Raw genomic sequence first — 19,902 nt, 5'->3', positions numbered from 1 at the left:
TGTTGGGGTCTGGTTTCTGACTGGGATAGAAAGAAGTGGGCTGAGGAGAGAAGATGCACGGTCAGGCTTGGGATAATCTGTATTAGGGGTTCCCATGAGACTTCCCAAGGTCTTTCAGCAAATGTTGAGTACAGGAATGAAGAACACAGAGTGAGGCTGGGCTGATAGACATGTGTATCTTACATGAGGTTAAGTCTTCAAGATTTGGAGGAGGCAGTTTGGAGAGACTGAGGGAAGCCTGGGGGAATCCATTCTCCCCATAAGAGCCCTGAGGGAAAGTTGCAAAACAAGCTCATTTGGTTATGGCGGGGAAGTGAGTGGGATTAATAAGAAAAAAACCCTGGGAAATGTGCATTACAGATTTTTTAGAGATATTGTCAAACCGTGCTTCATGAAAATCTCATGATTAATAGTATAATACTTATAGAAATGGTGGCCTAATGATCTAGCTCAGTGGTAGAGACTTTGTTTGCACAGATAAGTAAAGTCCTGGGTTCAATTACTTGCACCAGAAAAAAAAAAAAACTTATACAAACAGTCCTGGGATTTGTTCAGGGAGTAGAGTGTGGTAGAGTATTAAAGAATCTGTTACATATTTAAGAAAAGTGGGAGTTAACAAGGCGTCTCCTTCCTTTTATCCATTAGTCATCCCGTGCTCCTGGCTCTGTGGAAACAACTTGGCACCTCTACTCTCAGAATGCTAACAATTCCTGGGAGATGCAGTGATCTCTTGCATGTCCTCAAACTTATAATCCTCTGAAAGGTTCTTAGAGTGTGAGTTTGGTGGCGTTTATGGGCAAACCAAAGCCTCTGAGCTGAGTGGACTCAGGTGAGTGGCCACGGGATTCTCATGGAGACAGGCACATTAGACTCACCTGCGTCTTCTGGGGCCTAGCAGAAAAGCTGCCTTGATTCACTCACCTGCCCCTGTGGAGAGTTTCTGTCATTGACAGAACTTTGTAATAGGAAACGTTCCTAGTTACCGATTCTGGGATCATTTGTGTGCCCATCCACTAGTCTGACCTGCAGCACTGCAGAATGTGACTGGGTTAGGTGACCAGGCTTTTAAGAAGGTCATTCATTTCAGTTAGGTCAGGAGGTGGGCGGGTACCCAGGATGCTAATAAGAGGAGAAGCTGCGCCTGGCAGGGAGACCTTGTGGGGATCAGAGAAGGAGAAGCCACCCATGAAGCCCGCTGACTCCGAGAACGTGAACACACACCTTGGGAAAGGTAAGGACTTAAAATCTTGTTGTTTCAGGAGCCACAATGCCCCTTTGTGATGGAAGCCCCTGTAAACTAATACAGTACCCCCAAACGAAGAGTATATGTGCTTGGTTTTAGTCATTATCAATGGTGTTCCAACTGTGTTTCGTTTAACCTCTTCCATCCCCGCCCCAGCACCCAAAACAAATGCCGGCTAGTGTTGTTTGCTTACAGACAGTTCGAATCTAAATCAAATCCAGGTCTCATATTTGGCTGATTCTGCTCATGATTTCTTCTGTTCTATGAGTCGTGGTTCTCACCTTTTGCTGTTTTGAATTTATGGGGAAAAGTGAGATTGTTTAGCCTCTAAAATAGAGGTTCTCAAACTTCCTTTGACTCACCTGTGGAACTTTTAAAGTTCCTAAGTCTTTCGACTCTTTCTCATCGTGTGGTTGAGGCCAGACCTCGCCATACCAGTGACATCAGAGTTGTCTCTGGTGTCGGGGGTGCGGGGCACCCTGGTGTCAGGATATTTAACTTTGTTCAGCTGATTGTAGTGAGCAATCCACTATGGAAACCACTGCTCTCAAACCCTGCTTCTTAAACTATGGGTGGTGACCCCTTTAAAAAATTATTCTTAAATACATTAATGACTACCAATTGATGTTGGGTTTGTTTATATACCCGCATATACCTGGGGTCATATGAAATTTTCTCAGATGAAAGGTGGTAGAACATCTAGTCTGGAACATCTTACCATTTGATTTCTGTGATGTTCCTGGTATACAGGTTTGATCTGCCCCAGGCTCACTACTTGAGGCAAGATTCCTTCACTGGGAATTAAAAAATGCTGCAGTGGCCATTTCTTTTTGGTCTGGAATACTCTGAAGAATACACACAAACTGTGTTGGGAGATTCGTAGAGATGGTGGTTTTTGCAGATTAATCACCAAAGAGATCTCAATAGAAAGATCAAGACCTTGGTTCTCACTTAAAACATAACTAGCAGTGGTACATTCTGACATAGGAGTGACTCCCATACACTTCCGAGATCACACAGATTAATTACCTTATTTTTGTGATTTATTTGAAAACTCCATTGGTGTGGCAGATGCATAGCTATACATCAGAAGTATCCAAGATATGAGAAAGAATTGGGGTGGTGGAGCTTGGAAACGTCACTCAAAGGGGCAGAAGGGCATGCTCTGCCTCCTGGAGGCCAAGGTGCCATCTCCGCACCAAGGAAGCAACCTTGCACTCCTAGCACAGAGCTGAGAGTAGCCCCTCCCCTTAGGACCACTGATGTGCCCCTTGTCCAGAGTAAAAAGCAACAAACAAACAGAAATGAATAAGTGTGGCTAGCCTGCTGTTCTCCATCTTTCCAGGACTTTCCCTTCCCTGAGTTATGGCGGTATGTGAGCTCCAGGTTCACGTACCTGTGTCCCTTCACTGTGGACACTGCTGGACTTGACTGTGTCCATCACGTACCTGTGCCCCTTCACTGTGGACACTGCTGGACTTGACTGTGTCCAATAGCAAAAGCTGTAAATGAGCCCACCCCCAGGAATAGGGGACCCACCAACTATGCTGTGGAATACTAAGCAACCTTTCAAAGTATTCCCATACTGGCTCTTCGAGCCTATTTTCTCCCTTAAACACATATGTATCTCCTTTGCTTGTTTCAGTGTCTCTTTGTGTACTTTCCCCCAAACTTTATAGAAGCCCATACTTTCTCTTGAACATCTATTCCTCTCTTTCTCTCCCCTCATGTATTTCTTAGTTTCATGCAATAAAAATTACCTTGCTTCGCTAAAACATAAATAAATAAAAAAGAAAAGTATTCCATAGCTCTATATGTGCTAATATAATATCATCTGCCAAGCTCACTGTACAGCAAAGAAAGCCTGCTCTGAAAATTCATCCACCAGGGGAGCCAATGGGGTGATTATCATGAGGGCTTAATACTGGGGTCAGGACACACAATAATAACCAGGGGGGAACCAAATGTAAAAGACAGCTCTGCTTCTGTCTAGAGACTCATTTATGCTGTGTGCATTGTTAGCTGCATATGCATAAATGACTTTTCTGAACAGTGACTAATCCGTTCACTCCCTGGAAATTGGGGTGAACAGGGTGAGGGGTTGTCAGTGACACTAAAGCTGAGCCCCAAAGCTTTCAGTTCCGATCCCCGTTTCCCAAGCTTGGAAGATAGATGACAGGCAGTAGTAGGGGTTTTGTGTGAACCCCTTTTCAATTTGCATTTGGCTAATCTTGCAGAGGAAGCCAAATAGACTTTTGGAGTAGTTTTCAAGGATTGCGCATGTTCTGTGTTTCCAAGGGTTTTCACTCACAAATAGACCACTCTCTACGCTGACATTTCCCACTTTGAGAGACTAAAACAAGTAGCTTGTTCTCTCCCCCCCGCAAAAAAAAATGTATGACTTATGATTTTTTTCTGATCAAACATGTAATGTCAAGTCTGGAAGAAAAGAAAAAGAAACTTCCAAAATAGTCTGTGTTAGTGTTTCCATTAAGCATGCCTCACACTATACATTGCAGGGCACCGATGAAGAAAATCTATTAATAGAACTGAGAAAACAATAATCGGGACCCTGAAGGCCTGGTAATTTTTAAAGATATGAGCAGGGGCCCTTGGCTTTATGATTTTAGAGCTGTTAAAACACCTGCCAGCAGGGCCTTTTATTTCTGGATTTTTTTTTCCATTACACTGTGTGTGGAAAGACATTTTCAAACAAAGTGTAAAAACCATTGAAGAGAACTTAAATAAAGCCCCAGCTCTGAAGCTTGATAAAGTGGTCCAGAAAAACCATGTTTACAAATCTGCAAATGTCCTTGAGTGCTTTTATTAACCCTCAGTCTCCTAGGCTGTGCAGAAACCTAACTACAGAGGTCATTTCTACAAAGAACTGTGTGCAGGGACTGTGTAGGGAAGCAAGCACACACAGAATAGGTAGAATTAATATGCCGTGGGCTGAAGAGAGAGAATTTTGAGGAGCAGGCATAAAGTTCTTTCCTTGCCTGTGGCTGGCTTCAGTTCAACCCCCAGGACCACATAAGGTCCCCTGAGCACAGAGTGTGGAGTATGCCTTGAGCACCATTGGATGTGCCTCCCCCACTAAACAAAGACAAAAGAAAAACTAAAACTCTATCTTTTAGACAAGGGCACAAAGGACTAACAGGCGTGCCACCTGCTTTGAGGCTTCGGGAAACTGCTTATGGGATTATCTTGGAGAGATTGGCCTTCCTTGCTTAGTCCTCTACCCCATGAGCCTTCCCAGACCCAGATCAGCTACAGGAACATCTGTGTGGTGGAATATGGCAAACTTTTACAATATTTTTTCTTGACTAGCTGAACAAATTCCTCTTTAAAAAAATTTTTTTTGAGGTAGCATTGGGTTACAAGAGTATAAATGTTTGTTTTAATGGTATAATGTTTTGTATGCTTGAAGGATATGTTATACCATGTCCACTTCTAGAGAGCCAGGATTCCTCCACCGGCCCATTGTACCCACCAACCCCCCATGGCAACCTTTCTTATTTCTGCCCACCTCTATGTGACCCTCAGTTCTGTGGTGTCCGAATCTAAGGATTTGTTTTCATTGAGCGTTGTGTTTTCCTTTGCTTTGTTTCGCTACATCCCACATCTGAGTGAGAGGATCAAGTATTTTTCTTCCTCCTTCTGACTTTTTCACTTAGCACAACTCACTCTAGCTTCATCCATGTTGGAAGAAAAGGCAAGATTTTATCCTAGTGTTTGAGTTGTAGTCCATGGTGTATATTACATACTTCATCTTTATCATCTTATCTGTCATTGGATACTTGTACTGTTTCCAGATACTGGCTGTTGTAAATGCTGCTGCAGTGAACATAGGTGTGCATATGTATTTTTTGAATTAGTGGCTTTGTGTTCTTTGGATAGATACTGAGCAGTGGAATTTCTGACTCTTCTGGGAATTCTAATTTGTTTTTGTGACATACTCAGCTGTGCTCAGGGCTTATTCGTGGACTTACTTCTTAGCCTCTCACCTGCTGTATTCTCCCACCTGGTAGTTCTATTTTTAACTTTTTAAGAAACCATTATATTGTTTTCCATAAACACTGAACTCATTTACATTCCTACCAACAGTGATTTCTCATGCAACCTTTGGGATTAAGAGATTAACACTGGCTATTTATCAAAGGTTCTAACATGGCAAGGATAGCATGGAGATTCAGGGTGTCACTGTGGAGCCAGAGGCCTAGGTGTCAATCTCAGCTTCACCCTCCCTTAGCTATAATCAACTTCCAAGGTTGGTGTGAGGGTGGGTGCTACAAAACCTTTCCTGGGGCTCCAGAATCCAGCTGGACAGAGAAGGTGTGGATTATTAACTATGGGTATGGTCAGAAAGTGACAGGTGACCTCAGGCCAAAAAGATAGTTGGTGGCTTGCTAGTGTCATGAAGGAAGGGAGAAGCATCACAGAAGGAGATTGAGGGCTCACAACAGCAAGTGTGTGGTGTATGTGTGTGTGTGAAGGGGAGTTGTGGGAGGGGGGGTAAGGGAGGAACACTGAATGCCTTGCTTGCGCTGTCCCTATGACTCATCCATCCCCTAGCAGGAGGCAGCTACTCTGGAGGGGCTTGGACCCCCATCCCAGGAAGGCAGTTATATATGCCAGACACAGTGGTGGTAGCACAGCAGAGACTACTTGGCTTAATTTTTGTATCCCAAATCATCTTTTCCACATCTATAACATTCCAACTCTATACCCTCCACCAGGAGTTCTGCTTCATGGAACTGTTTTCTCATTGTCTCCAATTAGTTTTTATTGACATTTTAAGTATAAAAACTCTGCTTGAATTAAATAAAAGATAAAGGAAGAAGCAAGGCATAATATAAAACACTTATAATATCTTTGAGATATATGAGTAAAGTTGCTCATTTTTAATTTCATTTTTTATTTTGATTCACATGAAATTTATGAAAACTATGCACTGAATTCTCTTCAAAATTTTAAAAAATTCTTGATATTTTATTGTAAAATGCCTCATCATGTGTATTGTTAACCTCCCTGTCTGGGTTATAAGCCTTGAAGCATGCAGCTGCCCAGCTCTGCTCCCTCAGGATTTTTTTCTGCCCAATAAAGATAAGTCAGATAAATACTGATTGGGAAAACCAAGAGATCAGGTACATTGCTTTACTTGCTTCTGTGTTTTGAAAACAGGATTTTGCAGTGTTGGATTAGATCACTCTATCTTAGGCCACTCTGTCATCAATAACTGATTTGAGCAGAACAAAATAATTGACTTTGGGAAGAACATCATCCTAATTTATCTGGATGAGAAACATACTCTCAAACACAGAGGCAGGCTAGTCTGGGACCATTCAGAGAGCAAGTCCCACAGGGCTGGACCTGGTGCCCTGACCACCCGGCAGGCTAATTCCAAAGAGCCGCACTGGACAGCGCAAGGCTGAAGAAACGGCACCTCCTTGCAGTTGTGGGGAAGTTGTAGTTACATGGCTCAAACAGAGCTGCCGTTTGTGTTAATCAAGCCACATTCAAGTGCGAGCCACTGGTAGTATGTGCTAGTATCAACATGTTACCCCTATAAGCTGCAGAAGTTGAAATTATCTTTTTCCTGATGTTACATTACTGTATTCTTCTTTTTCTTCTCAAGAGTCAGTTCTCACAACTACTCACAATTACAGCAACACTGTCTTCCTCTGGATTAGATCTCGGAGTCATAGGATTATTCTTACTTATAAATAAATAGTAATAGGATTATTACTATTTAGGAGGAGGGTACTGACCTTCCACCACCATTGCACCTAACATATACACCCGCATGCACACTCAAATCAATGAGGGGTAAAAAGAAAATCTTTCACATCAACAGTCAAGAGAATATCGTGAACTTCTAATGGAGTTTTTAAGCTCTTGCTTCAGGTCAGACTATGAGCTTATTCAAGTGGCAGTGCCATCGCTGAAAGAACTTGAGTTTTCCCAAAAGTGTATGTGTCTACACCATGGTGACCCACAGCTGATTCAAAAAGCTCAAACTGATCTAGCAGCTTCTCTAGAGTTCTAAGAGACAAAAGAATGAACATCCTCAAAGAAAGTTGCAGACCAAGGAGTGCATGTCTCACAGGCTCGAAGAGCTTGACCCCTGGCATGGCATACCCCTTCTCACCTGCTCTCACCCCAGAACATCAGGTCTAGCTCCTTCTCTCACCCCTTCCTCTAAGAAACCCAGTTTTCAAGGTTACAGAGCAGAACAGTATTTTTTGTCAATCCCAGCCCTTCGTCTCTTTCTAGTGAAATCACTCCAGAGGGTTTCCTGAGGTGTTGGAAGGGGTTGGTACCAGTAAACCCCCATGCTGGGGGTTCAATGCAAGCTCCCAAGGGTGTGGTGTTGCACAGGTGCTGTGGTGCTGGGGACCTCCAGGGCAGCTCCCAGTGATCCCCGAGACCCTGTGGTGCCAGGAGTCGGAGCTGGGTCAGGCCTGTGCTAGGCATGCCCTCTGTCTGCTCTCTGGTCTCCCGGTCCTGGAACCCCACAGGGGTTTTCTTCTGACTGTTTCAGAGACCCGAGGGGAGGGCTGTCCCTTGGGAGGGCAGCACACTCTACACACCACTCATGATTTCAGTGCTCCCTGTTGAGTCTCGGGGAGGAAGCTTGGGGGCCGGTGCCTTTCTCACCATCCTGTTTTAGAGAAATGGTGGGAGGAAAGAGAGCTCTCACCCAAACCAGAGTCTGAGGAGGAAGAATCAGAATTCAAACCCAGGCAGGTAGCTGGCAGCCCAACCCTGAGTCCCCGAACACAACTGAATCTCCTTCCTCCATAAATACCAACAGAGAAGAAGTGCATGCCAGACTCCCAGCCCCTCCCCCACCCCCGTTCCCACCCCCATCACACCATTCTAATTTCCTCCTCCCGTAAGCCAAGTAAGGGAAAATCTCAACTTGGATGCTTCATTTCAACACAGAGGGGGGAAAAAAAGAAAAGTAAGAAAAATCTCACCCTTTTAGTGTCTTTAAACCCATCTGAGATAATATGAGTGTGTTCCAAGAACTTCATCAAAAAAATTGGTTTAAAAAGAAAAAAACCCACCCGAGCTGTGTGTTCCTGTTGCATTACCCTCTTGGATGCTTTGGGTCTACTTAAAAGCTTATCATTTTCTCCATAAGCCAGTTTGGGGGGGTCAGAGGAAACCAGTATGTCTTTTTGGCGATGTATCACAACTCTCCTCCAAACCTCATTACCACAAGTCACTTTCCTGAAGCCGGCCGCAGCTCTAGACAAATGATTATATGAAGTTTTAAATAAACAGACAACATTTACGTTATACTTTCTTGAAATGATTTATCATCATTTTCTTCTTTCAATCCCACTCTCTGGACATGAAAGACAAGAGCTTTGGCTGTTTATACAAACCAAATCCTCTGTTTGCTCTCATTAAGCATGCATGGGTCTTTAATATAGCCCAGGCTGGAGATTTGGGATTATTCCCTTGGGGAGTAGTGGAATTAAATCCATTAGCCAACTCAGATAAGCGAGGGTACCAAAGTTTAATTGCCATTAAAATAGATATGGTGGGTAACAGAAATAGAAGTCAGGAAAACAGTCTGAATTCTCCTTTTCTGCCACAGTGGATGAAGTAATAGGATCTAACCACTTGCAGCTTTGTGGGCTCTCAAGCTAACAGCCAGGAAAATGGAGAAAAATGAAAAAATGGTGTGGGGTATGGGATGGCAGGGAAGTCAATTCTTGAACTTCCAGAAACACTGTGTTTAGAAAGACATTGTCACTGGGGGCAAGGTGAGAGGTCAGGGGCAGGTGGGATGCTGGAGAAACAGTTTAGGATGTAAGGCATTTACCTTGCATTCAGCTGACCCTGGTTTGAATCCCTGAGTACTACCAGGGGTTATTCCTGGCTCCGTGCTCAGGACTGAGCACTGTGAGGTGTACCCCACCTCTCCACCCCCAGAAAAAATATTGTGACTAGAAGGGACTCAGATGCCTCTGGGGAGAAACTTTTTTTCTACCTGATGGGACTCATTTGGCAATTGGTTGTATACAAGTCAGTATCCCAGTGCTCCTCTGTGTATATATAACCACTCAGTTACAGAGAGCCGTGGCAAACCATGGGAAACCATCTAAATCATCTTTTATTTTAAGATGTGTCTGTCAGAAAGCATTTTAGAAATGTGAAGGGGGCCATCTTCTCTGGCCCCCACTAGTGACTGAACAGAGAAGGGGGGGTCGCATAGGTAATTTCAGTTGCTAAGTTTTTATTTTTCACTCTGTCTTCATTGATGTTTGGGCTGACACTTTTGTTTTCTCTTTGTCCCAGTTCCTACAGTTTGTAAATTAACACGTCCACCCTCCCCACTCCCCCAAAAGCCAAAGCTTGGAATCAGCCATGGATAGAGGGATTGGGCAGCTCCTCCAATTAACAAATGTGGAACGGGTAAGTGGTAGAGTAGAACCTCCCAAGTTGTTCTCACTTCCTGAGGACATCTCCCGCTTCTCTGGCTTCAAGTTTAAAACGAGCCCAACACCATAGATACTATCACTGGCAAGACCAGGAAGTATGGAGAGGGATGGAACAAACTGGGGGCTTGCCCTTTTCAGCAATTGGCATGGAGAGAAACACCGCCTCGAGATGAAAGTGTATCGGAATGGGGGAGACCTGGAATGCAGATGTATTTGCTTGATTCCATTTATTTGAAATTCTAGGAAGGGCCAATCTAATCAGTAGTGACAGAGAGCGGATCAGAGATGGCCTGAGGCCAGGGGTACAGGAGAAGGAGGACTGTGTTCCCAGAAGGAGCAGGGGAACTTTGGGGGAGTGGGTGATGAAAATCCCGGGCGATTATAGTATTTGTGCAAATTAAACTCATAAAACCAGACCCTTAAAACTGAGTGCAGTTTATTGTATGTAAATTATACCTCAAATAAAGTTGAGTTGAAAATGCCTACTGGCATAAGTTATAGAGAGCCGTGGCAAACCATGGGAAACCATTCTAAATCATCTTTTATTTTAAGAAAAAAGAAAATAGTTGAGCTAATACTCCAGGAGTCATTAGTGGAAGAATGGACATTTTTCCCCCCAAAACAGAAATAATATATATCCATCAGCTTTAAGTGCCAGAGCTGACAGGCTGGACTGCTATTGCCAATTGCGCTCTGAGAAGTTGGGGCTTGGCGAGGCAGCGTGGGGCGGCTGCTCCCCCGCGCGGGATTGTTTTCCCGCTGGTTTCATCCCTCAGAAGGAGCAGGGAGGCGGCCCGGCCGGGTGGACTGCAAGATGCGCCTGCATCTCCTGCAGAAACATGGAAAATAAAGCATCCATCAGCCTCAGTGGCCAGAGAGTCTTTTCCGTTCCCAAGTGACGGATGGGGTTGGGGGTGGGGAGCAGGGGGTAGGGCTCTGGAAAAGTACATATGTTTCCATTGGCCCAGGCCGGAGAGTCGCGGGAGCAGGACGGTGCGATGTGGTCGGTCCCAGCTCCACCAGCCAGGCACAGGCCGGGCAGCTGCCACCAGCTGCGGGACCCTGCGCCCCAGGGGCTGCGCTCGCGGGGTGCTGGCTGTGGGACACACACACTGCGGCCCCCGTGCCCACCCTTCTCCGCCGCAGCAGCATATTTTCTCCCACTGCAGGGCGGCCAGCCACCCACCCACCCACCCCTGATGGATGCTGAGGGTTTGGATTTTGCGATTCCACAGCTGATAGGAGCGGTCCGCCTAGAAGGCAGCAGCCAGAGCCAGACCATTCTTCTCTCTTTCTCTCTGTGGTCCCCCAGGCCCCTCCGAGTGTTTACACTAAACTCCAGGCCCGGGAAGGGAATTTACAGCCTTATCATAGAACTCAGGCCATGCTGGCCGATGGATGGGAGGGCTGTGTTACCCCCTCCCCTCCTTTTCCAGGCAGTGTGGAGGGGGCGCGTATTTCCACGCTGCCCTCCTTTGTCCCAGCGCCTCCTTGAAGATTTTCTGTCATGCTTATTGGGCTAATGAGGATTCCTTTTTAAAACTTCTATGTCATTATCACCGACAGGAAATGATTTCTAAAGGCAAGAATTCTCTTTAAAAAAAAACAACCCACAAAATCAATTGGGTCAATATAAAGAGTGTTTACAGGTCAGGATTTCTTGTCTTAAAATTTTAACACCTATTAACCAAAGAATACTTAGAATCCATAAGGTGGAATTGATCATGAAACAGTGGATGCATTATTTAAGAATGCAGCTGTTTGTTTTTAAAGTCTGATAACTTCCCCCCTGACCCAGAGTCACCTCCCGTCCCGAATTTTCAGAACAACCTCTTACTAGTTTAACATGCTATTCTCCACGTGTTTCTGTTGGTAATTTTTTTAATTTATGCATATTTCTGAACTTTATAGGCATGGAATCCTACTGAACATATTGTTTGGGGCTTGTATTCAAGTAACGCTATGTTCCTGAATCGTTCGTGAGGTGTAGCACACTTATTTGCAGATAGCATGGTAGAACTCAGTCCTGTTCATATCTACACTCATTTATTCTATAGTGGTGGATATTTGCTTGCCAAGTTCTTCTACTGCAAATACTGGTGTTTTATACATTTTAAATACTTGGAATAATCTAGAATTCCTCTAGGTCCTGTGTATGTGGCAGGAAGGGAAATTACCGTGTCATAGAGATTTGTATCTTTATTTACTGATAATGCCCAATTTTATGTGTGCTTATGTGTGGTGACTATCTTCACCAATATTTAATGTTGTCATTTTTTACCTCCTAGTGGTAAATAGATGCTTATGGTTTTTCACTTGCCTTTTTCTCAATTCTTAATGAGGTCACACATCTTTTCACTGACCATCTGGTTTTCCTCTTCTGTGAAGGGCCTGGCTTCCATTGCCCATTTCCTTTTGTTAGATGTTTGGCAAATATCTTCTCTTGATTTGTGGCTTATCCTTTCACTGACTTAATGTTGAGTTTTGATAAACTAAGTTTTTTGCTTTTAGCATGGCTTGATTTATCACTGTCTTTGTCTATGTGACTGTGTGTGTATCTTTTGGGTCCCTCCCCTAAACCTCTGTGAGAAAGATGCTCTTCTATAGTGTCTTCTAGAACTTTTATAATTTCATCTTATGCAATTAAGTCTACCTGGCATTGACTTTTGTATGTAGTTTTAGGCTTGGACCCAGGTTCACTTATGATTTAGATATGCAATTTCCCCAACATCATTTGCTGAAAAGTGCCTGAAATGTAACAACTTCTGTCAAATACTCATGTGCGTGCATGTGTATTTGTGTGTGTGCACATGCATGTGCATTTGCATGTGTTCCCACACATGCTAGACTCTTTTCTGTTCCTTTGATCAATTTATCTATACCTAAATTAGGTTTTTCCTAAATCCATTATCATAGTTTCACTGTAAATGATTATATATATTAAATTTCCCTTTAAGATTTTTATTTTCTACATAAATATTAGCGTCAACTGGTCAGTTTCATAGATCCCTGGCACCGCATGTGGTCCCCCAAGCACAGCCAGGAATAACTCCTTAGTGCAGAGCCAGGAATAGTCCCTGAGCATCACCAGATGTGGTCCCAAAACAAAACAGACAAAAAACATTTTTGGGGATTTTTATTGGAATCATATCAAATCTCATTATAAGTTTGAAGAACACTGATAAATTAATAATGAACTTTCAAATCCAAGAGCATGATTTAATTTTTAGCTTTCTCTAACATATTTCAGTGAGCCTTTGTTTTTTGTCATAAAAATCTTCCAATTTTTTCTTAAAGTTTTTTTCTAAAATCTTTAATTTGGAGGTGATACTTCTTTTGAAAACCTTATGAACTAGTGCTGGAATATAGAAATGCAATAAATTTCTGTATCTGACAACTTATAATTCTGCTATTCTCTTATACAATATAGATTTAGATGTCAATACAGATTTGTTACTTTCTAATTCTTATGCTATTTTTATGTAATACTTTACTTGACTCAACCTCATTGGAGAGTGATTGACTAGAATTAATGTCAGTCAGCTTTGTCTTATTTCTGATTACAAAGGGTCTGCTCTCAACATGTCACTATTGAGTGCATTGTTCATGTCATTTGTGTGTGTGTGTGTTTTGTGTTTTTTTGTTGTTGTTGTTCATATCTTTTTTTTAAAATTTTATTTCATTGAATCACCATGTGGAAAATTACAATGATTTCAGGCTTAAGTCTTAGTCATAAAATGCTGAAACAACCATCCCTTCACCAGTGCCCATATCCCACCACCAAAGACAAAAAAAAAAAACCACAGTACACCTCCCATCCCGCCCACCCCCGCACCTCCCCCGCCTTGTAACTGATAAATTTCACTTTACTTTCTATTTACTTTGGTTACATTCAATATTTCAAAACAAACCTCATCATTATTATTAGGAGCACCCCACTAGAGTCAGACCTGTTGTGAAGAGAAATGAGGCCGCGCTACTGCGGCCGCGCAGTTTTGTATTTCTGTACTTAAACAACTAAGTCCAGGGAGATTTCTTCTGGATCATTGCAAGCTGGTAAACCCCATCTGTGGTCGTCATAATATGGCGGTCCCCACGCCCTTCATCCCCGGGAAGGGACAGGCGAGAGAGAGAAATATACCTTTCCCCTCCTGGGCGGGCATGGGGTCACGGCTTAGTTCTCTGGCTTGTTCATATCTTTTATCTCAGTGTTTAGCCAGCATATTCCTATTTCTTGATAAGAGGTTTTTATTATAAATGCATATGCATTGTTTGTGATTGATACCTTTTATCACAGTCTTTAGCCAGCATATATCTATTTCTTGATAAGTTTTATTATAAATGTATTTACAGTTTACTCAAACATTTCTTCACTCTTGTGATGACAAGGCTTCTCAATTACTGTGAGAACTTTCTGTAACTTATCTTCTCATGTCTAACTAACCTTGCAATGGAGAAAAAAATTCAATTAGAACCTTATTGTATATGGGTAGAGTCAGTTTACTAATATTTTTCTTAGGATTTCTCCATTTTATGTTTTAAGTATTTATCTCCTAGAAGTGAAATTAATTTACTTGCTTCTACCTAGCCTCGATGGTGTTAAACCTTCAAAGAGTTGATGAAGCTGTGTTCCACTTTGTGTCCTAGAAACATCTGCTTCCAAATGAAAACCTCTCTATGAACTAGAGAGATCTTACAAGAGATGAGGCATTTACTTTGCATTCCACTGGCACCTGTTACTCTGGTTCAAAGCCCTGCCTTGGGTCACTCATGAGCACAGAGTCAGGAAGAACTCCTGAGTCGCCATTGGGTGTGACCCCAATTTCAAAATGAATGCATAAATAATTACCCAAATGAAGACCTCTCCTGAGTATCCAGAGCATTTCGCTTCCCAAGTATATTCTGCATCCCTTGAATTTTAAACCTTGAGTTTTTCATTAGAGCTTCTCAAATAGCATTCGGAAGACCTGAATTTCTGCATGAAAGTGATATATAAAGAGCATTTTTCAACATGTTGCTCAGTACCTTTAGACAAGAAAAAGAAACTCCCGTATGAGAGCATCTGATACTTAGGTGTACAAATATCTATTTGTTTGTGCTTCCAAATTGTTTAGTAAGACGTTGCCATGTCTGCCTGGCTCTTTCTCACAGTAAAGTCATCAGAAATTGATGTAAAGTCACTAGAAAGTGGGTTTCAGCTCTCATCAGCCCTTCGCTGGGTCGCAGACATTCCCTGGAACAGCAGATCTCAGACATGAATTCCCAAGGCAGAATGGCATTTGGGAAAGGCACATATCTGACCTGGCCTCAATTTCTGTCAATGTAGACCTTTCAGCTGTCCTGTTGGAGAAGTTTATCCTCTTGCTTTGTTGGAGGTCCTTTTGGGTCTGGGATCTCTTTTATGGCCACAGGATTGAGACTCTGCTTTGGAATAGCAGTGGTTGGGGAGTGGGAATGATTGAATGGTGCCATTATGGGGAAGAATTTTTGACAAGTGAGGCCATAGCAAAAACAAATGCTGTTTTAAAACTTGGATGTTTGATGGTGGTGGTATGGGAAACAAGGACCATAAAAGCATCATTTACCCAGCAGTTCTTCACAGCTTGCCACTGTTCAGCTGAATGTGGGTGGTAAAGCACAGCTCTCTGGGGGATCCCTAAATCTGCTTATCTGATGGGGAGGACCCTCTGCTCCCTGTCTCAGACCCAATTAGTCAGGGTTAGGTTTCCTACTGCAGAGTATAAGAGAGAGGTGGGGAGGGGGGGGGAAATTCCAGAGCTGAAGATCTCTTTCAGAGCTCTATGAGAAGTCCTAGAAATGAACTCACAAGTTGGGGGTGGGAGACAACGAGGGGGCTATGGAGTCCTCAAGGCTAGGGACACATATAAGCACCCTAATTTATGCTGTGTATCATCAACCATATGTTGATCAACCATATGTGGTTATTGTGATTTTTTGAGCCTGTATTACTATATTTTCTTCATTATGGGGGGAGGTCTCCCAAGCAGGAGTACTTGGAAGAGACCCATTCTGGGTGAGACTTGGGGGCAACCAAGGCCAAACTTAGCAGCAATGCTTGGGTACTCTGGGGAACCCAGGATTGAGCACAGGGTCTTGAAGAAGCAAGGCACAGACTCCAGCCCTTTGAGTTCTGAGCTTGTTTTCCAATACTTCCACGGGAGGGAAAATGTAGAGGTGGTGAATCCATGAAGCAAGAATGGCACAAAGTGGATCCATATTGCAGTCAGGCAGGGTGAGGGGAAAGGACTGATCTGATGGGTGTTCATTTGCTTGGGTCTTTCTACTTCGATGATGATTTGAAGTTTTCTGTGCCTCTTTTTTTCCAGTTTGGTTACCAAAGTGGAAGGGAAAGTATCAACAGTATGTGGTAGTTTGTTGGTAGGAACTCAACAAAGCATACTCGAATCCTACTGTGGTGGGCACCTGTTCCACAGTGGCGGGAGAGGGCCTCATAGATAGCCTTGTCTTGTCACCAGCCTCTTACAGGACCTTGTTTTTGCTAGAGAGAGACTCCCATTGCTGCATCTATTGCCTGGTCCCATAGGGACTCATTGATTTAGGGTAACACTTCCATGGACTCTGTGCTGCAGCCCACCTTCTCCCACCTGGCCTGCCTCCCCCACCAGTGATGTTCCCAGCAGCACTTCCTTATTCTCCTCCTCCAAATTCTCTTTGGCTCTCGGTCTCCTTTCTAGGGGAACCCAGCCCTCGACACTACCAAAAACACATTACATTATCAGTGATGATAGTATCAACGATGAAAGGATCTCATGCATGTTTTTCAATGCAAATCCCTAATTTTTCAGAGAAGAAAATAGCTTGCATTCCAAAGAGATTGTGTGACTAGCTCAGGACTAATAATTCATTGATGCCCTAAGATTAGGGATTTACAACTTGTGAAGCTCACAGAGAAGTCAGTCCAGTGCCCTGTTCTAAATATCTCACTCATTCACAAGAGCCACGTTCAAGGTATGTTTCTCAGTTTATACTGTCTGCTTTTGTAGCATGATTTCCAAGAGACACTGATACATTTGTTGTGACTGCTCCTGATAGAATGTTCAACTAAATATTATTAATGGATGTGTGTTTATTTTCTCATTCACTAGCAAAGTTAGTGTGGCAGCTAAAGATGTCAGAAGCCCAGATTCTTACCATCTTTCTGCTATCATAATATGTTAACATTATGGGACTTAGTCCTCAGATCCCTAAGAGGCTGCAATAGCTCCAGCCATCACAGTCACCTATAATATGAAGGCAGAGAAAATTGTGGTCATTGTTAGCTGTAGGAACAAAGATAATAGTAGGAGTGGTAGTAGAGAAAGGCATTTTTCAAAAGCTTTTCAGCAGATGTTTCATCTTCTTCAGGCTCTTTATCTATGGGTCAGCTGGAAAAACAGATATCCAGCTGTTTGGTATCTGGGGTCTTTTGCAGAAGACAAACTCTGATAACAAAGACAACAGTAGAATGAAAGTTCACTAGTTGAGCAACACAGTTCACCCCATCAGGTTAATTTTTTCATCTTCTAAAACCACCTGCTTAACCAAGGAAATGCATTTATTAGATAAATTGTTCTCTAACACTTTAAATATAGTTCTTGGACCAGAGAGCACAATGGATAAGGCAGAGGCACTATCCTGCATGTAGCCAACCCAAATTTGGTCCCCAACACTGCATATGGTCACTGAGCTAGGAGTAAGTCCCGTGCACAGCCAGATGTGGCCCAGAAACCAAAGATAAACAAAGTTATTTTAAAAAAAATGTTGGGAGATTTAACCATCACTTCAATAACGTGAGCTACATTAACACCCAAGACTTGAAATCTGCCTTTACTTTTCTATTGTCTGTTCCATGTGCTTTACTGCCCACAATCCTTTCTGGCAACTACCGGCATTGTCTCCATTAGCTGGGCCTTTTCTAGACTATACCTTCTGTTACATATTTCACTGAAACAAGAGTTCTGGTTATTTAATTTCACTTTTTTGTTTATTTCTTTTTACTGAATCACTGTAAGATACAGTTACAAAGTTGCTCCTGATTGGGTTTAAGTCATAGAGTATTCCAATACCCATCCCTTCACTAGTGTACATTTCCCACCACCAGTGAGCCCAGTTTCCCTCTTGCCATCACCCCCCCTTTTTTCCGCCCCCCCTGCACCTCTATGGCAGAGACTTCTTCTCTCTCTCTCTCTCTCTCTCTCTCTCTCTCTCTCTCTCTCTCTCTCTCTCTCTCTCTCGCCCAGGTTATTTTTAAAACCACATATACATTTCACACAAGCAGGTTAAAATACAACTTTGACTTTCTTAATGTGAGCTTGTGTTATATTTTACAGTTAGGTAATGAAATTACAATTTTGTTATTTTATGACTAAGAAATTTGGTACTGTGAAAACAAGTTAACTTGCCTCCATCTGTAACACTTTAGGGTAAACCGTTGGGGGAAAAGAGCAAATATGGGCTAGAAATGTCACTTCAGAGTCCCTTTGCCAGTGAACAAAGTGATGGACTTGGTGGAGAAAGAATCAAACACATATGACTCTAAGTTTTTTTTATTTTCACTGAACTCCCAGCCCAGTTGGCCAAGAATTATTGTGAGGGGCCCCTGGGCTTCCTGAGCACTGGTTGAGAGAACACCAGCCTCCCAATCTTCCATCTCTGCCCCCCCCAAAAAAAAACAAAGCCCAGAGCCAAAATAATTACTCTGTGAGAACTCACACAGTGTGTCCGGCATAGCAAAGGTGTGGGCCCCTTCACTTTACACCCTCACAGGGGTACAGAGAAATAGCAAAGGTTGCTGCAAGAGAGAATGACTGGAAAAGACAGACACTGAAGGGGAATGAAAAAATTTTACACACACATACACACCACCACCACCACCACCACCACTACCACCACCACCAGAAAATGAGAAAGGTTTCATATCCACTCACAGGAAGAAACCTGAAAGAAAGTTCAGGGGTACATATTTTGCATGTGTAAGGACCCAAGTTTAATCACTGGTACGGCATTCCCCAACCCCATGAGTGGTTCTGGAGACCCTCAGTCCTGCTGGGCCACTCAGCACTGTATCACTGGGCCTGAGCATGCAACAGTCCTGCCCAGTTGGTAGGGGAGAAACAGAAGTGACTCCCCGGGCACTGCTTGGGATCCCTTCTCCCTTGTACCCCCCAAATTATAAAGCAGGAAACAAACAACTTTGTTTCTCTCCACTTCTAGGTGTAAAATTTTTACACCCACCTCACAAGTATTTCTCCTTTTCCTGGTGAGAAAAGATATTCTCAGACCAACACACCTTAAACAACCAAGATGAAACTGTTTCTGCTGGGCTCTGGAATCCTAACACCTCTTCCCTCTTCCCCTCCCCACTGCAACACACACACACACACACATACACAAGGGTGTGGCAGGCATAGAGATATAGAGAATAAAGCCAAGGAGAACAGTTGAAGGTAGTCATACACTTTTGCAGTCTCAAAAAAGTGTTACTTCATGCCGTTCATCCCAGTAGCTGCCCGCTCAAGCAGAGAAGGTGCCTAAAGTTCAGAAATTCATCACGAGAGGGCACAGGAGGAAACATCACACTGCACATTCCTTTCAGAGACTGACTCCCTGAAGACAGAGTGGTGCTCTCACCACTCAGCATCTAGCCCAGTTGTGCCAGCATGTCTGAGGCCCACAAAAATCGATTTGCAATGCCTTGACTTTCCCTCCTGTCCCTCCAATTTAGGTTTCTTTTCCCTAGTGATCTCTCCATTGCCACACAAGTTTCCTCCTCCTCCTTTCTTCTCATCTTTAACACCAGCCCACCTGCCCCTGGAAAGTAGAACCCCAGGCACCAGAAATCGTTCAGCACTATCAGGACATGGGGTATCAATGCAAAATGCCTGGTAATCAACTCAAAATTATTCTAGTACCGTCTTTGTTCAAATGTCATCTTTTAAATAGGTTTCCCTTGCATCTTTTAAATAGGTCCACCTGACAAAAGGGGAGCTCAAGAATCATGAACTCCTTCCTTGAAGATAGACCATTATAGACCAGCTTGGGGCTTGTGATCTTTTTTTTAATTTATTTATTCTTTTATTGAATTACCATGTGGAAAGTTACAAAGTTAATCTTTGTAAAAGTTAAACCTTTCAGGTTTAAGTCCCAGTTATACAGTGCTCTAACACCCATCTTTTCACC

This window comes from Sorex araneus, chromosome 6 (assembly GCF_027595985.1).
Source record: "Sorex araneus isolate mSorAra2 chromosome 6, mSorAra2.pri, whole genome shotgun sequence".
In the NCBI taxonomy this organism is placed as follows: Eukaryota; Metazoa; Chordata; class Mammalia; order Eulipotyphla; family Soricidae; genus Sorex; species Sorex araneus.
Note: the sequence above shows the minus strand (reverse complement) of the source record.